General features: G+C 41.6%; 1 non-coding gene across 1 annotated transcript; it reads left to right on the top strand.

Moving 5' to 3' along the window:
* Positions 1–242: 242 nt before the first annotated feature.
* On the top strand, positions 243–317 carry Trnat-ugu (transfer RNA threonine (anticodon UGU)). The gene has a single exon. It is a non-coding gene; the product is annotated as a tRNA-Thr (tRNA).
* Positions 318–9,207: the final 8,890 nt, after the last annotated feature.

The raw sequence follows: 9,207 nt of genomic DNA, 5'->3' as shown, positions 1-9,207 counted from the left end.
ATAGACACTACTGTCATATATAGTTAAAATATGGCTTCCCGGCCATTGACCTCCTTGTGCGAACGCACACGCTATGCCCGAACTCGTATGGAACTTGGTAGATTAATCTGCCACGAGTAATGATTATGATGGGCAAACATCTATTAGGCGCACTACGAATGTAGTGGTGTGGACATGTTGGGAATGTGGATCTCACGGGGAGCGTGCAAGGGATAAGTCCCTGCAGACGCACTATCCTCTGTGCCTGCGGTGGCTCAGATGGATAGAGCGTCTGCCATGTAAGCAGGAGATCCCGGGTTCGAGTCCCGGGCGGGGCACACATTTTCAACATGTCCCTAATGAAGTACATCAACGCCTGTTTGCAGCTAGGGTGTCCATTTAATTATCATTTCAATTTTAGTGCATAGATCCTGAGAAATCAGTACCCAGAACAACCACCTCTGGCCGTAATAACAGCCTTGATACACCTGGGCATTGAGTCAAACAGAGCTTGGATGGCATATACAGGTACAGCTGCCCACACAGCTTCAACACAATACCACAATTCATCAAGAGTAGTGACTGAGCAGGCACATGGGAGGAAGGGTTTACTAGTTACCTGGCGCTCAAATGTTAGGTGCGTTATGGATCCGTTTAGGGCTGTAACGAATTCCACGATGTAATTGGTGTGTGTGCCGGGGGATGGGGGGTCGTCATCCCAGATGTTCATGAGGGCCTCTCTGTGGCTATCAAGGGTCCATCAGGGTACAGTACTCTGCAAGTACTTGCTCATGTCGCCACTAATGACGCCTGTCGTTGTGTTCTGAGGACATTCTCAGTTCTTGTGGCAGCTGGCAGATGTGAAGAGTACTGGCGTGCCTCGCGGGGTGGAAGCAGAGTTCACAGTTTTCCAGCATTCTACCCAGTGACCGTAGGGATCCTTCAGTTTCGAGCTGAGTGGAGATTCTCAACCAGGGGTTCTGTCGATTCTGTAACGGTCATAATGCAGATTTCTGGACCTTCATTACGTGGTACAGAGTTATAGGGCTCCACTTGATAGTGCAACTAACCTGTTTCTACGGGTTATTACGTTATTATTGGGAATGTAAATACTTATTGCTTGGGAAGTTAACGCAGAAGATTAGGGTCGCCACCGACTCTAACCATGCAACTAATCGAAGGTTTGGTCGAGTCGGAAAATAAACTAATTTGATCACAGACCAAAAACTCACAAAAATGCATACGTTGTGATGTCACTCATAGCGGATACAATGTAATTAATAGTATTGCCCATGCACTGTTCACGACAATCAAACATTTAAAATAAAATAGAAAATGCATGAACACTGCATAAGATCAGCTCCCAGAACACACCTGAAAATAAGACTTAATCTAAAGCACTTGTTTTAAAATAAAAAAGGAAACTAATCACTGGATCTGTGGGTAAGGAAACGCGTTGGATGTGCTAACGGGAAAGCTATGAGGTGAGTGGTTGGTTGGTTTGGGGAAGGAGACCAGACATCGTGCTCATCGGTCTCATCGGATTAGGGAAGGATGGGGAAGGAAGTCGGCCGTACCCTTTCAGAGGAACCATCCCGGCATTTGCCTAGAGTGATTTAGGGAAATCACGGAAAACCTAAATCAGGATAGCCGGACGTGGGATTGAACCGTCGTCCTCCCGAATGCGAGTCCAGTGTCTAACCACTGCGCCACCTTGCTCGGTGCTATGAGGTGAGTGGCTTAGGTGCAAAAACGTAACCTCGGAACACAAGAGAAAATTGTGGATAAAATCATTTATTCCTAAGACATTAAGGAAAAGCATCGATACATTTACCGTTATAATCTACTCCTAAAATCATTGGTGTGAATCATTCATACCACTGCTGTTGGCTGATCACAATAACTCGTAAAGCGCTACACGTTTCGCAGTACACCCGCGTGTCCACGTGGTTTGTGGAGACGCACTTCGTAGGTATCGTGTCCACGTGGTTTGTGGAGACGCACTTCGTAGGTATCGTGTCCAAGTGGCAACAATATCACATCACACAATCATGAGCGGTTAAAGTCCTTTAAAACAAGCATGAAACCGGACAGTTAGTGATGACGGTAGCCCAACAAAACTTTAATGTTCAACCACGTGGTCGGCTCCCCACGGACGAAAGATACATTAAGCAAGGAAAATTTACGAGAAGACAAAGCTATTAATATTTAGAAAAATGAAATCTTATACAGGCACAGCTGAAGGCAAACAGACATTCATACAGAAGCGAGTGCTCACTTCTTATCGACACTTTTGTGTGGCGCTCTTCCGGTGGATCCAAGTCTGCTATAGAAATTTACTAAGTGAAACATCTGCCAAAGTTTTACATTCCTTGCTGCGACAAGGCAAAGCAATGTTTCAGAGTTGAAAAGCGAGACCAAAAGCTAACAGCTCTCCCCTCGCCAAGTAACAACGCGCCACGCGGTCAGTCTAACTCACCCTTCTTCGACTGAAGCACAGCTGTGGACCCTTCCCGTACCGGCGGCAGACTGCCTCCCGCTTCTTCTCCAGCCTCTTCCACGCTCCTCGTGGCCCGGAAAACCCAAAGATGCCATTTCCGCGACCAACGTAACGCAGGTGGATTTCTCACAAGTAGCGAAAACCTCTTTGCCGACTTGACCACTACGAGAGTTGGCTATTCTGTACAACTCCTGCTGAATCTGTACGACTATCGCAGACTTTCTGCAGCAGACTACGCCACCGTCTAGCAACGTGACACACAACCACATTTATTCAATCACACCACTATGATAATTGTGAGAAAAGAGAAACAAGGAAGGAAAGAGAAATACTAGTGAAAATGGGCTACCGTACTAATGAAAGGTGGCTTCAGGACCCTTTCAGTAGGTCAGGGGTGCACTACAGAAAGGAAGCAACTATTCGGGTAGTGGAGTATTGTGGGGTGCACATGAGGGTTTTCTAGACTAGGAGATACTTTAAGATCCACTGTACAACTATTATCAGTCGATACGCAGTGAGTGGAGTCAGGTTGCGTACCAAGTACAGACAATTCATCTGCAAAATTTTCAACAGTAAACTGTTGCAGTATTCGTAACAAAGTTCCCGAATTTACTGCCCTCCAGGAGATTTCTCTCTCTCAGACTATTCTTGGGACTGAGAGCTGGCTGAAACCCGATGTATAAAGCTCCCAACTATTTAGCGAGTCGTGGAACATGTATTGGCAAGACAGATTAAGCGCCATAGGAGGGGAAGTGTTTATTGCAGTTGGCAAAAATACTGTATCTATTGAGGGCGAATTTGAGTGTCACTGACAAGTTATCTGGTCAAATGGAACAGGACTAGTCGAAATTAAGTAAATTTATGGATATTTTTACCAGCCACCTGATTCCCCTGTGTCTGTTTTAGAGTCATTGAAGGAAAGTCAATGGTCACTATCGCGGATGTACCCGCATCATCCGTTATCAACTGTAGGTGACTTTAACCTACTGCGTATAGACTGGAACGTCCATGGATTCCCTGCATATAGTACAGACAGTCTAATGAAATGCTTCTAAACAAGTTTCCCGCTAACTGCCGTGAACAACTAATTTGGCAACCCACATGTAATGGAAATATTTTGGATTTTTAGCTACGAACAGGGCTGACCTTATCGACAGTGTCAGTATAGAAACAGCAACTAGTGATTAAGATAGTATCATAGCGAAGATGGCTATTTAAGTTATTAAATCCGTCAAGAAAAGAAGGAAAGTGTTCATGACAGAAAAAGCAGGTAAGCATTTCTTAGCATCCCACTTATACGATGAATGGACATCATTTAGGCGCAGTTTGATAGACATAGAGGGATTACGGGCAAAGTATAAACTGACTGTAAATCGGGCTCCAGAGATGTATCTGCCAAGTAAGTGGACTAAGGATGATGAGCATCCTCCATATCTTAATAATCAATTTCGGGAATTCTGAGGAAACAGAAATTGTTTCACTCTCGGTTCAAAAGTTAGTAGATCAATGCACGAAGGATATAACTTCCACTGACATACCACAGCAAAAGATCTTGCCGAGAACCAATGAAAATTCTGGTCATCATACAATCACTAAACTTATATCAAATCACTCGTCACAAAGTCTGAGTTGACAATAGAAGATAGCAAAAGGAAAGCTGAAGTTTCAAATTTCACTTTTAAGAAATAATTCACGCAAGAAGATCGTATAAACATACCGTCGTTTAACAGTCATACAAACTGGCACATGGAGGACGTAGAAATTGGCAATGGTTGAGTAGAGAAACCACTGAAGAGCTGAAGACACATATGTCACCAGGTCCAGATGGAATCCCAGTCCGGTTTTACAGAGAGTGCTCTGCAGCATTGCCTCTTACTTAACCTGTATTTACCGCGAATCTCTGGCACAGCAAAAAGCCCTAAGCGATTGGTAAAAAGCGCGGCTGACTCCTGTATATAAGAAAGATAAAAGAACTCATCCGCGTAATTAGAGACCAATGCCCTCAACACCAGTTTGCTGGAGAATTTTTGAGCACATTCTGAGTTCATAAAATAAATTTCCTTGAGACATGAAAGCTTCTGTCCACAAATCAGCACGGATTTGGAAAGTGTCGCTCGTGCGAAATTCAGATTGCCCTTTTCTCACATGATATCCTACAAACCATGGATGGACGCCAACACCCTTATTCTACATTCCTAGCTTTCTCGAAAGCATTTGACACGGCTCCCCATTTCAGATTGTTGACGAAAGTCTGAGCATATGGTTCTCAGATATGTCAGCGGCTCGAAGACTTTTTTAAGTAATGGAGCCCAGTATGTTGTGCTCGACTGTGAGTGTTCATCAGATACAAGGGTATCATCAGGAGTGTCCCATGGAAATGTGGTAGGATCTCTTTTATTCTTTAAATACATAAATGACCTGACGGACAGGGCGAGCAGCAGTTTACGGCAGTTTGTTGATGAGGCTGCGATGTACGGGAAGGTGTCGTCATTGAGTGACAGAAGCAGTGTACAACATGACTTAGACAAACTTTCTAGTTTGCGTGATGAATGCGAGCTTGTCCTAAATGTAGGAAAATGTTAGTGAACGCGGACGAGTAGAAAACTAGTCCTGTAATGTTCGAACACAGCATTAGTAGGTTGCAGGTTGAACAGTCATTTCGATTAAGTACTTAGTCATAACGTTGCAAAGCAATATGAAATGGAATGAGTACGTCAGGTTAGTAGTAGAGAAGGCAAATGTTCGACTTCGGTTTGTTTGGAGAATTTTAGGAAAGAGTAGCTGATCCGTAATGTAGACGGTGTACGGAACTTTAGTGCGATCCATTCTTGAATACTGTTCGAGTGTTTTTGATTCCCAACAGTCTGATGGAAGGAAGCCACAGAGGATGGCTGATAGATTAGTTACCGGTAGGTGTGATCAACCATGACCACCACCACCACCACCACCACCTAGAGACAAGGCCGCGGCCCGAATTTCTTAGCGGGGCCACCATTTTGTGTTTAGAAGCGTTTCAGTATGTATACGTTTGTTGGAACATGGTTTACAAATGCTGTGTACCAAGGTGTCGTGAGAATTACGGAACTGGACCGAAAGTAATGTTATTTTCCTTTCCGAAAGATTCGAAATGCGTCGGGAATGGCTTTCAGCGATTCATTGGGACAATTTCCAACCCACTCAGCACAAGAAGGTATCTAAAAACCCTCTACCTAGTACAATATTTTTTTTTGCTAGTGGGATTTCTTAAATTTTGGATACATTTGACTAAAATTGTGAGCAAAAGTTTACAATAAATAGTATTTGTTTTCAAGTGGCTTTATTTTGATTTCGAAAACGAAATATAAATTTTTATCTCTTGTTACATTTTATTCATGTTTAAATTTCTGTGCACTTTGTATTTTGTTACGCATTACCGATACGTTTTATTCTCGATTTGTGAGTGGGTGTTATTTTTCACTCACGCATTAGTTAGCGTGAGTGTTATTGAATGTTGAAACAGCTGTTTTCATGTTTAAAAAGCGATCTCTCTATATGAAGCATATCTATGTTGTTTTTCTGTGTGTTAGTTTTTCCCGTTATTAGGCATTATCCACCTCACTACCAAATAATCATCATTCAACCTAACCTACACTTCAGGTTATGCTGCAGAATAGATGTCATGACAAGCAGATTTCAGTGGCGTCCTGTATCACATGAGCCGCCTCATGTAACGATATTCTCGTTAACAACACATCCAGTTACTTAATCTCTATCTTAAATGTTCCAGTTGGTTAATTGACACGTCAAGTGTCGTTTAGTTCATACAGCACAGCTTGGTACGGAATGTTTGGTTGATATCTTCTTAACATACTTTCAGTTGGATTGTCATTACTGTCTTATTGAGGTGTGTCATTTATGTTGGCATCTGTTCAACTTTATTTTGTGTTTGGCATGCGTTTGCTTTGCAGTTGTTCTTCTATCCAAACATGAAATTTGTGCTATATCAAGACCCTCATTCAGTGTTACCTGCAATGCCACAGTTTTAATATGTGCTGGCATAACACCACCCACAGTGAAATATTATTTTGCAGCAGTTGATATCTCGTGTACCATGACAGTGAAGAAACTGTAAAGTCAAAATTACAAAATAATTGCTATGTTAACATGCAGAATCCAGTAGATCACGGAAATTTGGTGACACTTAATCCATAATAGGAACTTCACTCTTATAATTCCATAAATATCACAGTACTGCTGTAACACAAGCAGTTCACAGGTATATTCATCATATACTGATGCATGTTGAGGCATGCTTGTAGTGCTCATAGTACGAATTAATAAAAGAATATTACAATGCATGTTGTTGTAGATCATGGTATATTATTGCTAGGTCTAAATGATTTGTGTACTTCCACTAAGGTGTGACCTGTCAAGTTGCTATTGGTGGAAAATTAATGAGTATCCAGTGGTTTTTACTTTCACATACAGACACACATCTCTAGACCATGCTGTATACTGTACTGACTCACACTGCTTTGTTGTAGGTTTGTGAATTTCACTTCACCAAATCTGACATTTGCCGGCATACGGAATGTTATGATGAAGTGAAAGTCACAAAGCTTACTGTCAAGCTTTCAAGACCAAGACCAGAGAGGGTGCTGTTCCACCAGTGTTGCCCGTCTGCCCATGCTATTTGTGTACTCCATCCACCATCACTCGAGAAAGTGCAGAGGAAAAACGAGCTAGATTAGACAACGAATGTCTGCTAAGACCAATTAATGATAGTGTAGTAACCAAAGCACAGTATGATTTGAGTAAGCTATTTTCTACGTTTGAAGCATTTCTGCAGTGCTTCAAAAGAGAAACCATTCCCAGAGAGTGGACCATTGGTAAGAGAAGTGACTGTGTCCTATTTCTATCGCTTACTGTATTACCCACTCCATCTGTGTCTGTATCCGCTGTAGTGACGAATGAGTTGCAGTTGTCCACCTATCGAAGTAACACTGAGATAAGAAAGATAGGCAGTAGCAAAATATCACACAAACTTTCAAATATCAATGATTTGTCTATAGTATTAGACAAAGTGAAAGAATTAGTCAGTGCAAAAGGAAATTCATTAAAAGTCAATTCCTTCTTATTCAGGTCATTTTAAATGATATGTGCAGTTCTGTAGATGAAGAAAAACAGAAACAAATTAAATTCTTAAGTTGCTATGTAGCAGTGAGGAAAACTATAGGTTTAATCCTCACTTTTCTGTATTTTGTTGTATCCTGCATTCCCTATGCGTACTAATTTTTCAAATCTTCTGGCAATCTTATTCTTCCTCATCCAAGAACTTTACAGAAAATGTGTTCCTCATATAGTAGGCCTAATGGTACTCATAATGAACAAAATGAAGGTGCTTCGCTCCCATATATTAAGAAGAGATTTAAATCTTTGCAGGAAAGTGATTGTACCATTTCTTTAATGATGGATGAAATTCATATTAAACCTTATTTTGACTACAAGGTAGGAAACATTGTGGGAGCAGCATTTGATAGTGACATGGCTGCTACTACAGCATATGTCTTTATGATACAATAATTGCTGTCTTCTTTTAAAGTAGTAGTGCATGTCCTTCCAGTGAGAAACCTTGTAGATGAACAGTTATTTTTGTATGTGAAGAAAATATTATGTGGCCTTCATGACATTGGTTTCAAAGTTATTTGTGTAGTTAGCGACAACAGTGCTATAAATAGGAAATCTGTGGCACTTTTTAGCTCACCTCCATAACTCAATACAGTTTACACACATCCAGCTAATCCAACTCAGCCACTATTTTGTATAATTGATTCTGTCCACATCCTTAAGTGTATATGTAATAACTGGGTTAATCAAAATGACTCATGTTTTGCTCAAATATCCACAATTAGATGGAAGCAGTGATGATTGTCAGGTGTTAATGGCATCTTTTGAAGCATTGAGGCAGCTTCATAAGACTGAATGTAATGGTCTACTTAAGCACTCTTATGGCCTTACTTTGAAGTCTCTCTATCCATCTTCACTTGAGAACCAAAATGTGAGCCTTGTTTTGCAGGTATTCATTGAATATACAGCTGAAGCCGTTTCAACTGTAGGGGAACAGAAAAACTTATTACATTACCAGACAACTGCAGAATTTACTGAAATTATACTTACATTGTTGAAAAATTGTAAACGTTAAGACAGATCACAAAGGTGTTCGACTAAATGATCCCTTCCAGTGCGTCCGCCGCTCGTGGTCTCGCGGTAACGTTCTCGCTTCCCGAGCACGGGGTCCCGGGTTCGATTCCCAGCGGGGTCAGGGATTTTCACCTGCCTCGAGATGACTGGGTGTTTGTGTTGTCCTCATCATTTCATCATCATCCAGGAAAGTGGCGAAATTGGACTGAGCAAAGTTTGGGAAATTGTACGGGCGCTGATAACCACGCAGTTGAGCGCCCCACAAACCAAACATCATCACATCATCACCTTCCAGTGCCCTCTGTCTTTAAGTAATAATGATGAAAAATTAGTTTTTCTAGAAAAGTTTCTTGAGTGGCTCGATAGGTGGAAGGACTTAGGCCTGAAAAATAATACCCTTTCAAAGGAAACCCATATAGCTCTGACACACACAAGCTATGGTGTGATTGAGATGGCAAGGTACTATACTAAAGAGCTTGGTTTCACTTCTTTTTTTTTTTTCCTGGAAATATTCAAACTGATTCTCTGGAAGCAAGGCTCTCAGTGTC

This window comes from Schistocerca cancellata, chromosome 4 (genome assembly GCF_023864275.1).
Source record: "Schistocerca cancellata isolate TAMUIC-IGC-003103 chromosome 4, iqSchCanc2.1, whole genome shotgun sequence".
In the NCBI taxonomy this organism is placed as follows: Eukaryota; Metazoa; Arthropoda; class Insecta; order Orthoptera; family Acrididae; genus Schistocerca; species Schistocerca cancellata.
The sequence above is the reverse complement of the archived record's forward strand: the minus strand, read 5'-3'. Positions and strand labels throughout refer to the sequence as shown.